Below are 21,888 nucleotides of genomic sequence, written 5' to 3' on the forward strand. Positions count from 1 at the left end.
CATGCTAGTCTAGGGGGTGGGGTGGGGGGAGGACAAGTGGCTTTCTAGATCTGTGGTTCCCAAAGTGTGGCCCGAGGATGCCTCAGCACTCCTGGGAACTTGTTAGCAAGGCAAATTATTGGGCTCCACCTCAAACCCACTGAATCAGAACCTGCATTTTAATAAGACTCTCCGGGTGATTCACATGAGGAGCGCTGAATGGGCCACAGAGAGGTGAAGTGGCTTGTCTGTGATCCCACAGGTGCTTAATTGTAGAGGTGGGACTTTCTACCTGCTGTGTAGGTGAGATGGGACAGAATTAGGACCTGACTCTTGGTACTAAGGATTTGTCTTTCCATTTGCATTTTGTATCCTGGAGACAGAAGTTTTGCATGAGCTATTATGGAATGACTAGAGGCCCGATGTATGAAATTTGTGCACAGGTAGGATCCCTAGGCCTGGCCTGTGATAAGGGCCAATCAGGTCCCCAGCCTCCCCACCTCTCCGCCTCCTCTTTCCCTCGCTGCCCGCACACCGCCACCGTTGCCGCTGGTGACCTGCCATGTTCCGCACCACCCCATGTTGGTCAGTGCACGTCATAGTGAGCAATTGAACTCCCGTTCTCCTGGTCGAACACCTGAGGGGACACTTTGCAATATATTAGCCTTTTATATATAGATGGTAGAATTGTGAAGATGGAGAACTGCTTCAGAGTTAACTCAGAGCTGAATTCCCGAAATGCTGTGGGCTTGGTTCTGATCACCAATTTGCCATCTAGTTGCTGACATTTCAAAACATATTTTGTTCTGTCATCATCATCACAGCACTGACCCTTTTTCAGGCGTTTACTGGGATCTATGCAGCTTATCTCACTTGTCACACCAACCACACACTCAAATAAAGCTGAGGAACCAAGGCTCAGGAAGAGAGGTGGCTCAGGAAGAGAGGTGATGTGCTCTCAGTCACTCATGTAGATGAAGGAAGAGAAGGAATTTGGACCAAGGCCCATGCGACTCCACCATCACACTTATTTACACTGGGGAAGTTAGGTGAAACTGTAGTACATTTTGTAATTCTGACGTTGTCCAAATTTTATGGTTCTGGTGCAGAAGTTATCCTGATAAGTGCCAAATCTGTTCAGTTATTATTACCATATGTTAAAGTTTATGAAGACATTTTTATAGTATAAATGCTAATGTCTGTATCAGTTTAAGTTTCCATATGCATTTTAATTGTATTTTAATTATAAAGGCTGAAACGGAAATTCTGTATATTTCAGCCAGTTGAGAGAAAAGAATCCTAAATGCTCAAGTAAGTGTGATTTATGCTGTTGCCAAAAAAACCAAAGTGAAGGACATATGGACACTATCTCCTTAGTTATGATTGTTTGCAGACTATACATTTGAAGAGAAAGAGAAAGTCTGGAGTGGGGAGGAGTCCTGAGTAAACATGTGGACACTGGATTAGATCTGTGGCTCATTCAGCTGGGAATGGGACATAGACGGTCAGGGGATGGCTGACTTGTCCCTACTTCCCCACAGGTTAGGGTCACTTGGTGACTGGCTTATTGTTCTTTTAACTTATGGTGGGGGGTGCTTGGCAAACTATGGTCCATGGGTCAAATCCAGCTAGCCAGCTATGTTTGTAAATAAAGTTTTATTGGAACACAGCCACACTCACTTGTTTGCATCTGTCCATGGCTGTTTTCACACTACAAGGGCAGAGTTGAGTTACTGAGACAGAAACGGTATGGCCTGCAAAGCCAACAATATTCACTAGCTGGTCCTTTACATTAAAAACCTTGCCAAACCCTGGCCTAACATTATCTTTTGGATGTTTTCTAAGTTTTCTTTCTGCTGTTTGTCATAAATGCTTGAAACTCATTTATTCATTGGTTAATTTATTTGTCAAATATGGTTTAATCATAGTGGCAAGAAATCTTAGCACAGGGACTGTGGGCTAATGAGAAAAAAACATGTAGTCAAAGCCCATGGGCTTGATAATAAGAAACATTCGGTGAACTTGCCATGGTCAGGGTTCTTACCTACAAATAACAGAATCCACTAACTTAAGCAGAAAGGGATTCACTTAATAATTTAGATAACTCTCAGAATTGTTGGGAGGGCTGAAGAAAAAGCTTCAAATCACCAAAGCACCCCAAGAACAAGCCCACCAAGGGAACTGCTGCCTGCCACAATCAGGAAGTTTCAGAACCCAGTAGTGGAGCCATCTCTGCCAGCTCCAGAACCACACCTTCCACATAGCTCATCCCATGGAACCACTCCCCACCTTGCATTTGCCCTGGCTGTCTCCTGCTGATTCACATGAAACCCTAATTGGCAAAGCCCAAATCACCCACAACCTAGCTGCAAGGGAGTCAGAGAAGGATTTCCAGCTCTCCAGCCCCTGGATGTTAATCCAACAATCCGCAGCCACACAGCCACTACCTCTGTAGTTTTGCCTTGAAAGATAGAGTGTTCAACTCCTTTACTTCTATATTAAAATTTGAGAACTTAAGCATTATTAAGTAAACATAGCAAATGAGACTGGCCGAAAATACCCAAATGAGCAGGAGTAGGTACTATGGAAGTTATTCTCAGACCCAACTCCCAATCCCCACCTATTTGCTTTTATTTATTTATTTTTTGTTCCATCAGTTCTATTTGTCATATATCCAGAATTCATTATATAAATTTTTCAAAATAATTATATTTTACAAGGGTAGTTTACCATTTAGCTCTAATTTCACAAATGTTTGACATAAGAACCCATTTTTACAAATGCCTATGTTTTCTTATAAGGATACTTGAATAAAGAAAATAAGTCTCTATACTTCTTACAGAAAGATTGGTGCAGTTTCCCCCCATTCAATTATCATTTTAGATTTTATATCACAGCATGTCCATCACACTCAATAAACCAAATTACAATTTGCTGCTGCTTCTCCTTTTCAGTCACTATTGAGAGTCACACTGCTAAGACTTTTTAGGCTTCTTTTTCTAATCTTCCCTGATATGAAAGAATTCATGTATTTAGGCTAGAAGAGGTCATTTAAACAACACTCATTCCAAATATAACTTGTATCAGGTTATATTTGGCTAATCACTGTGCTTGCTGAGTGACCTTTTCACTTCTCACTTAGGCTACAGCAGCTAGTAGTTTTATCCCCGCTGTATCAGCAAAAGGGATGAATCTTTGCATTCCTAAGTTTTTAAACTGCAAAAGTGAAACCCTAGAAACAAGAGTTATATAGAAATATTAAGAGAGCTAAAACATTGCTATTGTTTAGAGAACACTTTCAAATTCAAGTTCTCACCCAGATGGCGTGGCTCAGTGGTTGAGCGTCAACCTATGAACCAGGAGGTCACGGTTCAATTCCCGGTCAGGTTGCGGGCTCAATCCCCAGTGTGAGGTGTGCAGGGGCAGCCAATTGATGATTCTCCCTTATCATTGATGTTTCTATCTCTTTCTCCCTATCCCTTCTTTTCTGAAATAAAAAAAAAAACAATATATTAAAAAAATTCAAGGTCTCTCCCAGGTTGAAGAAGACATAAAAGAAATAAAATTGAAGGATATGGCAGTAGTTTCATAACATACTGAAAAAGGTTAACCACTCAGGTCAGTGTTGTGTCATATCCAAAATGCCAGAAGATACGGACTCTGTGGCTGGCTGAGCTCCGTGTTTGACATCTGTGTATACTCACGTACCCAAGGCAAGTGATCACGTAGGCCAGGGGAATTTTACAGATTACTGACCACGTTTACCTGAAGAGACAGGACCCACAAGGGGAAACGTTTGGCATTCATTCCATTCCTTCCCTGTTATTGAAAGTGTGTCCACTTGGCAAAGCTCATCTTGCTTTTCAGGTAGCGTGAGTTAAAACCAAGAGAACAGCAGTATTCTCCAGTCCTGTTCCTGAGCACTCAGCTCCAGTTAGCCAACAGTCTTGAAAAGATTCTTTAATCAAACCCTTGTCCAACAGGAGAGTTAACTGTACTTGGGGACTACAGCATGCCCTATTCTCTTCTCTTTTATTTCTCTTTCTTATCTCAGTGTAACAATTACTAAGTTTTTGACCAAAGTACTTCATCAGTAGTTGGATATGAGTTATTCTGTATTACCAGAGGTGTTCAATCACCTTATAATGGGGCACGTTTGCATAACAACCAAGAGATGGTCAAAAAGTGTCTACTGTAGTGATTTTGCAAATTCAGGGTTGTGGTTGCACCCATGATTGTTCTTATAATACTTTCTTAAAACAGCATCTACTAAGTTAACCAGTTCCTCTTCACTCATCAGTGGTGCCTGCTCATTCCCCTCCTCCTTATGGACATGAGCGATGGCTGTGGATAGTTCTAGGCCGTCAAGCAAATCACTGCCGTGATAATCATGCATTTTGAAATAATGGAGCTGCAGTTCTGGTGGGGACATCTGGTTTGTCGATGACACCTGGATGTTCCATGACGTGCTCTTCGTGGTGCACTGTGTTCTTATCCAGGCCTGTGCTGCTGCGATGGGAGGAGCCAGCCCTGGGGCTCCTGGGCCCTGGCACCTGGGGCACACAGGGCCCCGAGCAAGCCACACAGAAGGGGGTTCGGCGCAGATGCAGAGATCTCAGTCACTGGTACTCTCGCTGCTCACCGCCCCCCCCCCCCCCCCCACATTTATCTTTCAAAGCCCCAGAGCCACCACTTTCAGGTAGAAGGAGGTGGAAGTCTCTGTCCTCTGGCATTCTCAGAACACTTTATCTCACATACATTCTTCCATGTCTTTCTTTTAACTTTTTTTTTTCTTTAAGTAAGAGAACATCGCTGGTACAGTACCTTTGAAGTACCTCTCATTTTCCTGTTCATTCCATGAAACTCCCCTCTTCCCAGAGACAAATAGTAGAGTTGATTTATCTTTCCATATTTTTCAACTTTTACTACATATGTGTGTCTGTGCACAGCACAGAGCGTTGTTTATGAGTTAATGAGTTTCTCTAAAGGCTGTCACGCCAGATGTGTTTTTGCAATTTGCTGTGTTTTTGAGATGGATCCATGTTGCTTCATCAGGCTCTACTTCATTCATTTTTCAGGGTCATATGATAGGACCGTGTATAAACAAGCTGCAAATCATTTGTCCATTTCCTATTGATGGCCATGCAGCCCGCCCCCAGTGTTTTCTTACTGTAAACATTGCTGCCATCAGCAGCTCTGCCTGTGCTTCCCGGGGTTGCGTGAGATTTCTCCAGGAGGGGCACCGAGATGCAGAATTGCTTGGCTATTTCCAGCAATATTTGTCAGATTGCGAAGGTGAATCTCCAGTTCCCAACAGCTCTACATGGAAGTTTTCATTTCCCCATTTTAGCTAACACTGGACCTTATCAGAGTTGTGGATTTTTGCCAGTCCAGTGGGTATATTGTTTACATTTGCATTGTTGTTTTAATTTGCATATGTCTGATTATTAGTGAGGTTGGTTATTCAGGTTTCCTTTCTGTAACGTGAACACTCATTGCACGCACACGTGTGTGTGTGTGAGTGAGTGTGTGTGTGTGTGTGTGTGTGCGTGTGTGTGTGTGCACGCGCGCTCTCTCTTTTGGGTTGTCTTTTCTTGTTTACTTGTTGGTGTTCTTTATGTATTCTGGCTACAATTCTTTGTTATATGTGGTGCCATTATCTCCTCCTCGTCTGCAATTGTCACTTTTCCCTCTGTCCTTTGTGTCCTCTGACCTGGTTTTGCTTCATGCCAATGTTTGAATGAGGGCAGAATGATGCTTCCCCACCATCTGAGCGGCTGGGCTCAGAATGTCAGCTTCTGTATCAGGGAGAAAACCCGAAATCCCTTTAGCTGCTGCCCCGGAGGTGGGCAGAGCAGAATTCCTTCGCTTCTCCCCACCTCCTCCATCTTTCTGAATCTAGGTGTGCTGGTTTCCCAGGGCTGCTGTGAGAGATTAACTCAGCCTGGTGGCTTAGAACAACAGGCATTTATTTGTCCACAGTCAGGAGGCCAGAAACCCAAAATCAAAGTGCTGGCAGGGTCGTTTCTTCTGGAGGCTCTGAGGGAGGATTTGGTCCATGCCTCTCTCTTAGTGTCTGTGGCTGCTGGCAACGCTCAGAGACACAGAGCTCCAGGCTCTGCTTCCTTTTTCACACGGCCTTCCCTTCTGTGCGACTCTGTGTCTCCTCCTTACCCTAAATCCAGGATAATCTCACATCAAGATCCTTAATTTAATTACATCTGCAAAGACCCTGCTTCTACGTAGAGTCACATTCACAGGCACTGGGAAATAGGACATGGACATATATTTTTGGACTGTTCAACCCACTACGTTAGGCAAACTCCATGAATCCCAGGGAGCAACTAGCTAACAGCAGGGTGTCTGTGCTCATGTGTGAGTGTGTGTGGGGTATAGTGCTGGGAGGGTGTAGAGGAGGAAGAGTACTTTCCGAGAGAGGTGTGTATTCTGGGAGGTACCATTCCCCCAGACAGAAAGAGCTGTACTTGTTGGGCATGTAGGTTGTCGGATTCACAGTCCCAGAAGACAGGTGGTGGGAATAAAGGAATACCCTTGGGTGAGCAGGTATAAGCCATGCAGCGCCTTGGAAGTGGCTGTTAACCGGTCCCTTGTGGTGGAGCTGAGCAGGTGACTGTAACCCTGCAGAAGTGGGCAAGACAGAGCCAAGGGCGGGCTGCTCTGTCCCTTCCGAGATGGTAAACTTTGTAGATTCTGCCCTTTTGAAGATAAGTAAAGGGAAAACAAATAGGACCCACTGAGAAAATAGAGCAGAACCAAGGAGAAAGAATGGCACTGCTGACCCTCATTATTTGTGGAGTCCATATTTGCCACGTTACTCGCTAAACTATTCATGACCCCCAAAGCAAGACTCGTGGTCCTTTCCCAGTGACCTTGGGCTGAGCAGGGCAGCTAGGAACCTGGGTCAGCCATGTGCACGTCCCCAGCTGAGGGGGAGCCGGGCCAGGCTCTGCCCTCTTGTTTCAGCTCGGAGTGTTTTCTGAACTTTCATGCTTTTTCTTGATGATGTCACTGTTTAAAATGGCCCCACGTGTGTGGCTCTGTCTAATGTCTTAAGGCACAAGAGGCTGTGATGTGCCTCACGGAGAAAAAAACATGCGTGTTAGATAGGCTTCCCTCAGGCATGAGTTAGGCTGCTGTTGGCCATGACTTCCATGCATGTGAAACAGCAGTGTGTGTAAAATAAGGTGTCTTTAAACAGGAACACACGTAAAACAAGGTTCAGTATTGATCGATGTGTGAAGATGTGACCAGAGGCTTGCAGGAACCTAATTCTGTATTTCTCTTAGGAGCAATGGTTCAGAATTTGCTAATAGAGTGTCCCCAGCAGCCTTATCTATATACTATATATATAAAAGCCTAAGCGACCAAATGACCAAACAACCGGTCGACCAGTCACTATGACACACACTGACCACCAGGGGGCAGACGCTAAACTCAGGAGCTGCCCCCTGATGGTCAGTGTGCTCCCACAGCCAACCTCCCATGACCCCTCCCCACCACCGGCCAACCTCTTGGGTCCCCTATTGGCCCTGATCGGCCCCAATTGCTGGCCAGGCCGAGGGACCCCACCTGTGCACAAATTTGTGTACCGGGCCTCTAGTAGACTATAACTGCCATGAATAATGAGAACCAACGGAATCTGAAAGAGCCCACCCTGGAGATGATTGCACCATAAGATCCAGGAGCAAGTGCCCGGAAATTGGCACCCTCAAATGGCAAGAGGATGATTTCTATGTGCAAGCAAAGCCAGCATGCTCCTCAGGGGAGGACAGTCTGAGATTAGAAGGCCTCGGGATAAGATGAACGTGGAGATGGAAAATAGGGAAGGATTACAAGGAAACGAAAAAGTTAATTGCAGGATCAAAATCCATACGGCACACAGTGAGGAGCAGAAAATGTGTCCAACACTAGATTCTTGAATTAGCTGTAAAGTGAAATATGTATGATTTGGTTATTAAGATACTGTGCCTTATTTATTAACTTAAAAGGAGTAAGGAAAAAAGCAGGATTTAAAATAGCATGAGCAGTCCTAGCTGGTTTTGCTCAGTGGATAGAGCGTCGCCTGTGGACTGAAGGGTTCCGGATTCAATTCCGGTCGAGGGCACATGCCTGGGTTGCAGGCTCGATCCCCAGTGTGGGGTATGCAAGAGGCAGCCGATCAATGATTCTCTCTCATCATTGATGTTTCTCTCTCTCTCTCCCTCTCCCTGTCTGAAATCAATAAAAAAAACTTAATAAAATAAAATAGCATGAGCATATGATGTTTTTAATTCCTTTTCTCTTTTAAGTACATGCTTACTTAGAAAAAGGCCTGGATGACTGTATTAAGGTATTTAAGGTGGGATAGATGTTACGTTTTAGTATTCAACATACTTATGCTACTGTAGTGTTTGATTTTGTGCAAAAAATTGTATTAACTTGAGTTAAAAATACTACAGTAGGGATACAGAAAACAAGGCACTGTCAGTGTGGACTGTGGGTGCACTCCCTCCGCTGTTCTCCCGTAGCTCCTGGTCCTCTCTGGCCGGCAGCACTTACTCACCTGTGTCTGTGGCCATCTCCCTCCTCAGGCTGTGAAGCCGGCCTTTGTATTTCTAAAACCTGCCATGTGTGTGTGTGTGTGTGTGTGTGTGTGTGTGTGTGTGTGTGTGTGTGTTGCTCAGGGCATTCTTCTTGTGGGGAGAAGTGGTGGAGGTGGGGCTCTAGCCTGGGCTTGCGCCTTGCCCCCATCCTTCTGTTCCTGGGTCTGCCTCAACTCCTCTCCATCCTCCAGCCCAGCTTCTTAAGGGTGGGAACTGTGACACAGGCCAGGGGCCAGCAGAAGTGGGAGAATGACGCACTGAGGCACGTGAGCTCATTCGTTCAGGTGGATCCGAAGGTGTGTTGACACGGATTCAGGAAGCTCCAGGCTTTTGAGGAAACCTCTGCGTTTTGGATGGGAGTGTGGGAGGTGGAGGCAGTTCTGTGGGGTTCTGCAAAGATCCATTCTGTGGGTGTCGGCTTGGCACATCTCCCCGGGGTTGGGCTGGGGTACAGGCATCTCTCTGAGCAGTTAGACGGCTTCCTTCCCAGCGCTTAAGTTGGGGAGAGAAAGCCACATCTCTGCTGAGACTGTCCTTGTCCATGAAGTTCCTGGAGCTGGATAGATCCCGCTGAGATCCGGAGGGTTTGCTAAATGCTCTCAATGCTCCCACTCCTGTGCTGGAGTCCATTTAAACCCAGCTTCGCAGACAGGACAGGAGGCCTCAGAAGGCAAGGAGGCGGGCGGAGCGAGCTCTTTGCACTAAGTCATCTTTCCCAGGGCCCGTGATACCTGGCTCTGACATTCTCTGCGTTCACAGCCCCCAGGAGGCCCCCGGAGGCTCGGGGCAGCCCTGGTGTGAGGGAGAGAGACTGGGGGCGAATAGGAGTGAGGTCCTCGCCGTCTCCTAGGCCTCAGAGGAAGGGACCCAGTCTCCCTCTCTGTGAGCGTCTGGAGCATTTTCCTCTCAGAAACAAGGCAAACATGAGCGATAGGGTGGCGGCCCCGGAGGCAGTGCGGGTGGCCCTTCCTTCAACCTCCGCGTTCGTTCCTCCGGGGCAGAGTGTGGGAGCGGTTAGAGGCCCGGAAAGCCGCCCGTGGGTCTCCGCGTCTTGGTTCACGGTGCTGGCGCGGGCTCTGTTGTTCTTGGAGAAGAGGCTGCGAGCTCCTCAGATCCTGGTCCACACAGGCAAGTGGCTCAGCAGAACCCAGACGACGAGCAGGTGCTCCCGGGCCAGGCAGGCGGTGTGGCGTCTCGGGCAGAGCCTTCGTGGGGTGGGGCAGCAGCCCCCAGTTTTGACCACCCCCCCCTTCCCCCCGCCACTAGCTGGGTGGCCTTCGCCAGCCCTCACTTCACGGGCCTCAGCTGCCCATCTTTTGCTCAGAAGGTCAAGCAGAGGCCCCTGGAGTGTCTGCCAGGCTTTGAGTGTGTGAACCACGGAGGAGCGGCTGCGACGGCGGGGGCTTCCTCCCGGGCCCCTCCCCGCGGCCCCCTTTCTCTTCCACGTCTCACGGACTCACCCCTATTCTGTTTCCGAAGCTCAGATCCCAGGCCTTTCTGTGAGCTGAGGAAGAGGGTGTTTGCTTCAGCTTGAAAACAGGGCCAGAGAACACTGCCATCCATCACGTCCTCATTGTCACGTTAGAAGGTCCCAGAAGGTCAGCTTCCAATTGCCTCCGGGGACAGAGTCCTGTTTGTGTGGCCGGGGGACCGCCTTTCCCAGAGACAGCGGCGCAATGCCCCCCTCCTCCCCGGAGGAGGCGATAGAAATGGATTGTTCTGAAGGTCCAGGGAAGCAGGCGTTCGGAGGATATGATGCTGCATTAAAGGACAAGGACGGGATAGGAATATTTTTGAGTGCTGAGCGCATCCCATCTATTTTATTTATCGCCGATGGAGTACATTTTGTCTGCTTTCTGGAAGGATTTGTGGCCGGGGTGCCAGGGGTGGCTTTTGATATGAAAATGTGTATTGTGGCTCCGTGAATGGGGTGTGGGAAGGGGCAGAGATCGCCCCCACTTGCTGGAGGAGGGGCCTCGGTGCGGGCCCAGCCCAGCCGGAGCGACCCGGGGAAGCGGCGAGGTGTGAAAGGGTGCTTTTAGGAAAGTCTGGATCAGACATGATGTTATAGGAAAAAATGCAGCGTCTGAGGAAACTGCGCATGAATAGAGAGAAAGCCGAGAAACGGGCAGGGAGGCAGAGGACATAAAACAGATTGTCATCGGGAGCCGGGAGCGGGGCGGCTGCGCCGGGGGAAGGCAGAGGCTCCTGCTCCCGAGGGGAGGCCGAGCGGGGGCTGCAGCCCGTGCGGAGTGGCTGGGGAGGCCAAGGCCAAGAGTCAGGCCCGTGCGTTTCTGAAGCGTGAGGACAGACGGAGCCTCAGACAGAGCCATTGCCCCTTGGTCTGTGCCAGGGAGAAGCCTTGCCTGTGCGGGGCTGTGCCCGCTCACCTTGACCCCCAGACCTTCGGGGTGGGTGGCAGCGTCCACAGCGGGGAAGGGACACTTTGGAAAGGCCTGGGAGGCCGTGGACCTGCCCCGTTGCCTCTCTGTGCTGCAGGGAAGGGCAGGTGCCACCTCTCAGGCTGCAGGCAGTTTCCCGTGGCGGGCGCTTGGGAGTGGAGTGTGGCCCACACTGCCCACCTCTCATCCAGGCTCTGCCCCTGGCCAAGTGCCCAGGGGCACAGAATTCTTTGTGCCTCAGTTTCCTCACCTGTAAAAAGGGGGTTAAGCCCTATCCGGTTTGGGTCAGTGGATAGAGCGTCGGCCTGCGGACTAAAGGGTCCAGGGTTCAATTCTGGTCAAGGGCACGTGCCCAGGTGGTGGGCTCCATCCCCAGTAGGGGGCGTGCAGGAGGCAGATGATCAATGATTCTCATCATTGATGTTTCTATCTCTCTCTCTCTCCCTCCCTATCCCTTCCTCTTTGAAATCAATAAAAATACATTAAAAAATAACTTAAAAAAATACAAGGAGATTAATGTCAGTGCCTACCTCAAAGGGATATGAGGACTAAGTTAATTCTCTTTTTTAATGTCAATATATTATTTATTGCCCAAACAGAATTTATTGTCTTTTAACTTTCCCAGCTAACATCAATCAAGTTTAATGTACCCTTCTGAGTTTATCTCATTTTCAAATCAGTGTTACTGGATTTGACATTTCCTCATGAACCAGTGATGCTTATGCAATTAAAATTACTTTGATTACTAAAATGTTCTTTGCTAGACATCTCTGTGAGTTGATTTAAAAACATAAATAGCCCTGGCCGGAGTGGTTTAGTTGGTTGAATGTTGTCCCATGCACCAAAAGGTCGCTGGTTCGATCCCTGCTCAGGTGCGTACAGGAGGCAATGGAGCGATATTTCTCTCTCTCTCTCTCTCTCCCTCTCTCCCCCCTACCCCTCTCGTTCTCACCCTAAAATCAATTTAAAAACATTAGCAAATAAAATCAAGAGACTTTCTAATTTGTCCTGGGATTGTAGTAAGCAAAATTCGTGAAATAGCTCCCTGGCCAGGGTGGCTCCCAGTAGGCTGGCGGAGGCCTGAGCTGGCCTCCTGAGCCTTGTTTCTCATGGGGGCTGCACAGGCCTGGGGTTCGGTGAGCACCCTGGTGGCATTGGTGGTCGGGGGGGGGGGGTGTTCACAGCCTTTGCAGGGCTCTGGCCAAGGGGTTCATTCACAGCAAGCATTAGTTTGGATGGTCCTGACCTGGAATGACTTGTCATGCGGTAGCTGGATCTCCGCAAGTACCAGAGTCCTCTGGGGCTCCCACGAGTCTGTAGCTCCACCTCCTCCCATCCTCACGCCAGGCCAGACCGGGGTGGGGGGGGATGGGGGGTGTGGGGGGGGGATGGGGGGCCCTCTATGTTTCACTTCTTGAGGAGCTGCCAGTCAGGTTCCCAAAGTGGCAGCACCATTTGACGTTTTCCCACCAGGAGCGCCCGAGGGCTCCACTTCCCCCATCCTCACCAGCACTGGTTAGTATTTGCCTCTTTTGAGTCCAGACACTCTGCTAGGCCCGGCTCTGGTTTGCATTTCCCTGGCAGCTAGTGGTGGTAAGCCCCTTCTCATGGGCTTATTGGCCACTTGTGTATCTTCTTTGGAGACATGTCTGTTCAGATCTCCGTCTATTTAAATTGGTGAGCTAGTTCTCAGTCGTGCTTGGAAGAAGGCCTTGCACGTGGGGAGCTACTATTTGGGAGAGTCCCCAGGACTCGCGTGCCCGACTTCTCACCTACCTGAGCGAAGGATATGGGGGGTACTGCATGAATGACCAAGCATGCAGAGCTGGTGGCTTTATGTTCCCCTCAAATATTTCCCCACTCGGGAGAGGCTGGAACCACAGGCCAAATACCCACCAGACTGTTTGTGTTTCTTTCCCCAAGTCCCTGTGGTGGGCAGGGGCCTGCCCATACCTGGACGCCTTTGCTGCTCAGGACCTGGATTCTGTTCACCCACAAGCCCCTGAGCGGCTGCTGCGGGGGTGGGGGTGGCGGGGTGGGCTGGCACACGCAGTGTCTTGGGGGCTGTCCCAGGTCCTGCCCTCCAACCCCCCTCCGGGAACTTCCTCCAGTGCTGCTGTCCCTGCGCCTGCGTCACCCCGAGTTGTTTTGTACCAGCTGCTGGCGCTCAGGTGGCTCTTTGGCTCAGCATAAGCTTTCCTTTTCATTTTCTTTTTGCTTCAAAACACTCAGGTTTTCCCAGAGTCGATTAGTCCTTGGTGATGACTGATCAAAGGTTTGGGTTGGCCTCAGCATTTCAAGCGTAGCAGGTCCTCAAAGAACGAAAGTTGTTTTGTTCAACATCGTTATGACATTGGAAAAAAAAAAATGATGCCCGGGCCACCGTGTGGAGTTTGCATGTTCTTCCCGTGTCTGCGTGGAAAATTAGGATGCAAGGGTCCAGATGGACACATTGGGCAGATAGCTGATGTCATAATTAAAATTCCCCGGAGGGACGAGCCGGTCATACAGGCCTGGGTCCGGACAGCGGCTTGGTAATGACCCCACTGGCAGTGATAAAACTCCTGTCTCCTCCCAACGGAGGGCTTTCTCCTTCTCTTCCTAGAGGCCCTTTATGTCCAGGTTCTGCTCCCTGTGGCCGCCCTTTGCTGCTTTTCCCCCTGAACTTCCCTGGCTGCTCCCTGCCTCGCCCCGCCTCGCCTCGCCTCGCGTGCAGGGGGTAGTTAATTCCTCCTTCCACAGTACAGTATCTGGCAGCGGCGCCGCCTCCTATTTTTTATTTCCTCCCCCATCTTCTCCGTTAATCCGCGCCTGCTGGAAGCGTGCTTCCTCTGCGATTTCCCCGCTCGGCTCGGGCGCTGCGTTCTCTCGGGGACCTCTCGGCATTTCTGTGCATACCTATGCTTATTGATATTCTGGCTCTGGGAGCATCGTGCTTGCTCGCCTGTGCGCTGCGGGGGCTCTGCTGCCTTCCCACGCCTCTGCACCCGTGGGGAACATGGTCTGCAGCACCCCCCATCTGGTCGGCCGCACCGGGGCCCGGCCCAGGGTGGCAACTCTGGTCAGTAGCATGCTTTTCCCTGGGCACAGAGCAGCTGCCCTCCCACTTCCCCAAAACAGCCGCCCTCCACCTCCCAGGCTTCCCACCCCCCGCGCTCCCCGCCCCTCCCCCCCCCCAATCGCACCTCCTTCTTTAAACCAGTCCTCTTGTTGTCCTTTCCAGGCCTCTCGATGTCTCATCACCCCCCCCCACACACACACACACACACCCGACACCCTCCAATTTGTCCCGGACCCTCTTCTTTTTTATAAATATATTGTTATTGATTTCAGAGAGGAAGGGAGAGGGAGAGAGAGATAGAAACATCAATGATGAGAGAGAATCATTGATCGGCTGCCTCCTGCAGGCCCCCTACTGGGGATTGAGCCCACAACCCAGGCATGTACCCTTGACCAGAATCGAACTCAGGACCCTTCAGTCCGCAGGCTGACGCTCTATCCACTGAGCCAAACCAGCCAGGGCCAGGACCCTCTTCTTGATGTGGGAAAGGTGGACTGTGACCCGGTCAGTGCTAAGGGGGAGTATGACCTTTCTCAATTGTAGGCATTTGGGGGTCTACAGGGTTAGTTTCAGAATTACACTTTTTTTTTTAGCATCATAACTAGCAAGTGGTGACTTGGATGGGAGGTGCTAGGGGCCGGGCAATGGCTTTAATTTCCCCATGGTACTCCTCACCAGATGATGGGGTTGCTGTGCCCTAGAGCATGTGAGTGGGTCTCGGGAGTGTAACATACTGAGGAGTGAGCATGTTGTCAAGGCATAACCCCAGACTCTAATCTTGTGCTTTTGTTTCCAGTTAAACTTCTTTATTGTTTCATTTCTCATGTTACAAAGGCAGTGCCTGTTAGTGGTAGGAAAATCTATATATATAAAAAGCCAGCGACTGTAATGCTGGGTCGGCCAGCCCATCGCCCACAGCCCCTCCCCATGGCCGGCCCTGTCCTCAATCGGCCCCCCCACCCCAATTGGGGGCAGGGTCCGCTGGCCAATCACCCGTGACCCCTCCGCCCAGCTGGCATGGCCCTGATTGGGCCGATCAGGGCGGGCTGGCTGGCCAACCTCCCGCTGTCTCCTTCCCCACGCCCCGCCCCCCCCCACAGGCCTGGCCCTGATCCACCCCAATTGGGGCCAGGCTGGCCAGACAGCCCCCCTCCCCGCTGCACGAATTCGTGCACTGGGCCTCTAGTTAGAAGATAATAGACTAGAGGGGAAAAAGAAAATGCAAGTAACAGTGAATTCCTCCCACCCAAGTGACACCTAGAGTCTCTGTCGCCTCATAGGTCTTTCTCCACGTGTATGTGTCTGTTGTGCGTGCAGTCACACTGCATTTTACATGGTATATTTTTGTCGTCTGTCCATGTTGTTGAATCGTCTGCTAACCTGTGGTTTTGTGTGGCTGTGTAGGATTGCATCTGTGGATCTACATGCCTCCATCAGACATTTAAACTTGCCGGCTGGGCTGTACTTGGATGTTTGCATTCTAAGCTTTGCTGTGTTGAATATCCTTCTAAGTGGATCTTTATGCCATTCTCAGATAAATCCCTAGGATTTGGGGTTGCTAGGTCAAAGAATAAGCACATGTTTAAGACTTTGGATACACATTTATTATTGCTGTCCCCAGAATGCTTATCCTTATTTCTTTATATGTATCGGGCACTAGTTACTTTAAACAATATTGGCCAACTTGGAAGACAAAAAGTGGTATTTGGTTATTTTAACTTGTATATCTTTGAAAACTAACAAGGAAGATTGAACATTTTTGTGAGTTTATATTTTGTATATTACCTTTTGGGGTATTGATACATTTTTTAGTAAGAGATCATCCCTCCTCCTCCTCCTCCTCCTCCTCCTCCTCCTCCTCCTCCTTCTTCTTCCTCACATGAAGATATTTTTTCCAATGCTTTTTCAGAGAGAGTGAAAGGAAGGGAGGGACCAGGAGTGGGAGTGGAGAGGGAGGGAGAGAGAGAGACAGAGAGAAACAGAGACATCCATGTGAGACACATCGACTGGTTGCCTCCCACATATGCCCGGACCTGGCCCTGGGGTGGGGAGCGAACCTGAAACCTAGGTACGTGCCCTTGACTAGGAATCGAATCCTGGACCCTTCGGTGCACAGGTTGGTGCTCTAACCACTGAGCACACTGGACAGGGCCCACTTTTTTTCTTAATGAACTCTTTATATATTAAAGATTGTAACTTTCTGCCCATCTTCTGTCTTACAGATATGTCTCTCAGGTGTTATTGATTTTTATTGTTATTTAAAATTTTAAATGTGTGTGCTTTTTTTACATAGACAGCTTAAAATTGTCATCCAGATATATGTTTTACGATATTTGCTTTTGGTGTCATCCTGTAGCAAGGCCTTCTCAACCCCAAGATTATATAAATATTTACTAACGGTTTCGTCTAATAATTTTTGCAGTTTCGCTTTTCACATGTAAACACTTAATCTGTCTGAAGTATCGTGGTAGAAGGTACGAAAGTAAAATGTAACCATGACACCACTTATTACTCAGTCTGTCCTCTTCTTCCCAATGTCCCCCTCAGTTTATGAAGTAAATAGGTCTCACTTTAGGCATTCTGTTTGACTAAATCCTCTCTCCGTTCTCATGTCAGCTCGCACTGTTTTGATTCTTGTGGCCGATGACACACTGTCAGGCTCCGGGAGGCGTTGCGAGCGGCACAGCACACGCCAGAGCAAAGGGCTGTTTGTGGTGTCGATCCAAGTCGCTGTGTATGTTACAGTCGCTGTCCTCCCTGGTGAGAGTAAATAGTCTATTTTTTTCGGCTTTTCTTCAGGGATCCTGAGTATAATGGCTTTGTCATTTGCACCAGCGAGTGCTCAGGTCTCTTAATAAATGTTTGCCTTGCCCCCTGCCCTGAGCTTTGCACCGTGCCCGGTGCCCAGGAGAGGCAGGTCGGTGTCAGCCCAGGCCCCTCAGTTCCACAGCCAAGTCTTCATCACATCCGTTTTTCTTAAAAACCAGCAGCCCCCCCCCCCCCCCCTGCTGACTCATGTTCTTGACTGCTAGACGCTTTTCTTCCCTAGCTGGGTGTGCCGGGCATCGTCCTTGCTTTTTCCTTCCTGAGGGGGGCTTCGGGGTGGAAATGTGGTGGAGGACCTGGAGGCCAGCGAGTCAGGGATGCTGCTTCCCACTCCCGTCGCTGGGCTGTTGCCATGACAGTGGGTCGGAGCAGACACGTCCTCCCTGTGCCTCCTCCCTCCAGCTTCTCTCTGACTCCACTTCCTGAACTCAGAGGGAGCGTGTGGGTGGGCAGCCTGCTGGGTGGTCTGCCCAGGCTCCAAGGCAGCCTCGGCCACTCCCAGGGCCTAAGAGGGGCCTGGCGGCCCTCAGACCACACTCAGCCATGCTTTCTTTTCCCGCGATGCCTTCGATGGTAGTGACGATGAGGACGAGCCGGTGGCAACCAGGGAGTAGCTGACGATACCGTGGAAACCGTGCAGGGTCTCCTGTTCACAGATTGTAGTGACATTCCCGAGCACCTGCCTGCTTTGTGCCCTACGCGATAGTAGATGCTGTGGGCCGTTAGAAGAAACTTCCTGTCCAGTGCTCGCCCTCATTCTGTCAGCCCAGGCCAGAATCCGGGTTCAGCTCCCAGACGCTGGGACCTGACTCCCTCCGTTTGAACCCTGACTGTGCCCCTACTGTGATACCTGGACCAGTGACTGAACTTTTCTGTGCCTCGGTTTCCTCACTGTCGAATGGGAATGATGCTTCCCTGGGCTGTTGCAAGGATTAAAGAGTTCATATATACACTGAGTGGCCAGATTATTATGATCTCTGAACACATAATAATCTGGCCACTCAGTGTGTGTGTGTGTGTGTGTGTGTGTGTGTGTGTGTGTGTGTATGTGTGTGTGTGTGTGTGTGTTTATATATATATTAGAGACCTGGTGCATGAATTCGTGCATGGGTGTGGCCAGCCTGCCTGCTGGTCGAACTCCTGGTTGAGGGGACAATTTACATATTAGCCTTTTATTATATAGGATATACACTGAGTGGCCAGATTACTATGCGTTCAGAGATCATAATAATCTGGCCACTCAGTGTATGTGTGTGTGTGTGTGTGTGTGTGTGTGTGTGTTTATATATATATATTAGAGGCCTGGTGCATGAATTTGTGCATGGGTGGGGTCCGGCCAGCCTGGCCAGGGGGAGGGGACATGGGCAGTTGGCCGGCCTGCCTGCTGATTGAACGCCTGGTCGAGGGGACAATTTGCACATTAGCTTTTTATTATATAGGATATACACTGAATGGCCAGATTACTATGCGTTCAGAGATCATAATAACCTGGCCACTCAATGTATAAGCATGACAGTGCCTGGCCCATGCTGTGGGTTTGCAGTTATTATGATTGTTGCTGTTGTTGTTGGGTATGTGCCTGTCTTCCCTATGGTTCCAGCGAACCCCAAGCTCCACGAGAGTCTTCTGGCCTTTTTTGTATTCACCGCTGCACAACCTTCACAGACCTGACACCCAGTCAGTTCGTTGCTGACAATACGAATGTGAATGATCATTATCCCCTGTTGTGCTGGGCTCTCGGTCCCGGGACCTGACCTGATCTTCAGAAGCGTGTACAGTCGGTGTGACGTTGGCCTCACAGATGACAAAGCCAAAGCTCCGGGGTCTAGGAGGCTCGCCGAAGGCTGCCCAGGCCACAGGCGCCAGGGCTACGCGTCACCCCCAGTCTGCCTGACCCCAAAGCAGAGTCAGGATGAATGGATGACGACGAATGGGGTGGGGACAAGGGAGATGATCTGAAAGAATTCGAGAACATTATGGCATGTAAGGAATTCAATAGGGCCCATCGGTGTGGGTGCCATGGAGGGGAAGGGCTGACGGGCAGCCAGGCGGGGAGACGAGTGGATTTCACGTTTGGTTTGGGAAGGAAATGAAAGCCGCTTGGCACGTGGAGGGGCTTAGACACTCACCGCGGCCTCCAGGTGGCTCTGCCTGCCCCTCTGGCTTGCCTGGCGCAGGGGCCCAGAGCCTGGGGGAGGGTTCCTGCAGGAGGAGGGCTTGGGTCCCGCTCCTACCACTGGCAGGAGGGCTGCGGTCAGAGGGTACGGCGGGTGCCACGGGATGCAAGCACCCGCGGAACATCCGGGCACACCGGGAGGCGTGGCCTCGAGAGCATCCCCTGCGGAGGGCCACAGATGCCGGCGGGAGGGGCTGGCGCTTAGGCAGTGGGCCGTTTCACCGGGGGGGATGGGGCTGTGCAGCAGGCTGCCCTGTGTCCTGTGTACTTCCTAAAGAAGGGGACTGGGGGAAGGCAGCCACAGGTGGGGCAGGTGGGAGGTGGAGGCTGGGCAGGGGGCGGGTTGGGGGTCAGAGACGCAGGCAGAGGCTAGATGTGGGAGGGCAGAGATGGGGTGTGTGTGGGTTTTATTCCAAGTGCAAAGGGAAAATGAGGGGTGTGTTGAGCTGAGGCATGATATGATCCTGTCTGCATTTTCGTAAGGTCAGCCTGGCTGCTCTGTGGGAGGACCTGGGAGTTTCCAGCTCAGAGATGATGGAGGCCTGGGTGTGGATGGGATGATAGCGAGGAGCTGGGTTGTGGGAGGTGGTGCCCCTAGAACTTGGTGGGCTACTTGTGGAAACAAAAGTTAAGAAGTGACCCTGAGTTCTTCCCAAAGGGCTGTAGGACGCCGAAGCTTGGTGCCACTTGGAGGACACGGGTGAAGGGTGAGAGCCGTGGCGGCTGTGTGCTGGGCGAGCCTGTGTAGGCTGGAGGGTGGCACGCTCAGGGGGGTGGCAGAGGCAGAGGAGAAGGACCAGGCTCTGTTGCCTGATTTCCTTGGTTGCACTTGGCCTCTGCTGGGCACTCTTGGCCTTAAAAACCACCTTGTGCTCAGAGGGCCAGAGAGGCAGGTACCACGAACCTGAGCCCGGCCCTGGGGAATGGTGGGAAATCTCCTGAGAACATGAGCCGTCACCAGTGATTTCATCAATGAGACAGGAGTGGCCTGGGTGGAGTTAATCTTCCTAGGAATTAGGAAAGAAATGTCAGGTTCATCTAAAGGTATCCTAGGCGACCATGGCCTCTGTGGTCTGGGAGCCGGAGCTTCTGGTCCAACCTACCCCCCTCCAGAACCTTCCTGCGGGTCACCAGTGACATGGGAGGGTGCTGAAGGAGGGCCCGTGGGCCTGGTGCTCCTGGCATCAGCCTGGGACCGAGGGGCCCCACAGGAGGGAGGTGGAGGTGGCTCCCTGCCTGCCATCTGTCCCCAGTGCACAGCGAGGGAGTGCCCCTCACCCCCGCCCCCCCCTTCAGACCCCCCGTTTTTAGACTAATGTGCTTCATCTAAACCTGGATGTTTTCCTTGGATTCCGTTATTGGGAGGAGGAAGAACGCAGGGTCCTGGACATGGCTGTCCCTTTGGTATATTACCAGGGAGTCCCCTCAAGGCCTCTAGCATGTTTCATACCTGCCCCATTTGAAGGGCTGCCTGGATCAAGTTCACCTACACCGAGCGCAGTCGTGACCAAAATCGGCACCTTCCTGGAATTTCCAGGCACTAAGAACAGAAAGAAAGGGTCCCCAGAGCTAAAGAAAAAAAAATCCCATTTGACGTTCATCCGAGGTGCTATGGAACAGAAGAAAGAGAATTTAAAAATGAACCAAGGGGCCTGCAGCCCCGTCTTGGACGCTACCCCGAGTGACCGGGCCAGGCCCTCCTCCCTCTGCTTGCAAAACCGGGGCTGGCTCTCATCTCCCGGCCCCTTTCGGCAGTAACACTATCCCGCGCAGCGCCCGCGTTCATTACCTGCTCCAGCAAAAAAGCGAGGGCCGAGATTAACACCCTCAGCCACGTCTTTGCAGAGCTCAGACCTGAGGAAATTGGAAAACACTCCAGCCAGCGTGGAGTTGGGTTTACAGCGTGTTCGCTGGAGACGCCAGCGGGCCTCATTAAAAGGCACTTTATCTGGAAGGCCCCAGGAGCAGCCGTGCGAGGGAAGAGCCGTGGGAGTGGAGGCGGACGCGCTGCCTGATGCAGGGGAAGAATGCCGAGCTTCGGCGGCTGCGCCTCTGGTCTGACTGCTGCCCCTCACCAGGCACCTTCGTGTCCCCGATCGCTTTTCCCCTCCGGGAGGAAACATTCTGGTGGAGCGCCAGCATTCAGAGCGACCTGGTGAATTCCATCACCACTGAGGTGCTTTCAGGCCTAAGGTTTGTGCATTTGCTAACAGGGAAAAGCAAACGAAATCAGGAACTCCCCCAAAGTATTCCCGCTCAGCACCTGCCCCGAACCTTGGCCTGTGTTTGCTACGCTGCCCCCTCCCACACTGCAGGCTTCGATGTTCATTTGCAGCCAGTAACTAGTGAGCCACCCCAATGGCCTGGTCGACATCGGTTCCAGAAATGGCGAACCTTAGAGAAATGTGCATCTCAGGATTGATGAAATCTGGTTCAACAAAGAGTTTGAAAACTGTGACCCCTCTGAGCCAGCGGTTGTGTCTATGCCTCCCCCGGTAGCCCAGCGGCTCGGGCATGGGGTCGGGAAGAAGGTGCCTATTTGGGAGCAGGCCCTTGGGGTGCCGGTGCTGACGCTGTAGAAGATATGTCTGTCCCTGGAAGCCATCGCGGGCTCGCTCTGACACCGCAATGGAAGCCTGGTGACTCCAGGGCCAGGCTGGTCTGGTCGGTAGCCGTCTCTCCTGTTTTCTACCTGATGTGAGTTAGCTGGCGAGTTTGGATTTGTCACCCGTGGGAGGCAGGTGATGGGTGGGAAGGGCAGACCCTTCGGGATGGGTCGGACAGGGGTTTCCTCCAGCTCTGTCATTCCCACAGGTCAGGCCTTCACGCGCTTGTCCCCTT

The 21,888-nt window shown here is 50.9% G+C and overlaps 1 protein-coding gene and 1 pseudogene across 2 annotated transcripts in view; one reads left to right on the top strand and one right to left on the bottom strand.

The window, feature by feature from the left end:
* NTN1 (netrin 1) overlaps positions 1-21,888 on the top strand; it is a 178,941-nt gene that overhangs the window by 69,153 nt on the left and 87,900 nt on the right. The window lies entirely within an intron of this gene.
* Positions 4,169-21,888, bottom strand: part of LOC307115372 (multiple coagulation factor deficiency protein 2-like) — a 29,072-nt pseudogene continuing 11,352 nt past the window's right edge. Inside the window, exon 2 of the transcript in view lies at positions 4,169-4,593. The product of the transcript in view is annotated as a multiple coagulation factor deficiency protein 2-like (transcript). The remainder of the gene's footprint in view (positions 4,594-21,888) is intronic.

The sequence above is a fragment of the Cnephaeus nilssonii genome (genome assembly GCF_951640355.1).
Source record: "Cnephaeus nilssonii genome assembly, chromosome: 19".
NCBI lineage: Eukaryota > Metazoa > Chordata > Mammalia > Chiroptera > Vespertilionidae > Cnephaeus > Cnephaeus nilssonii.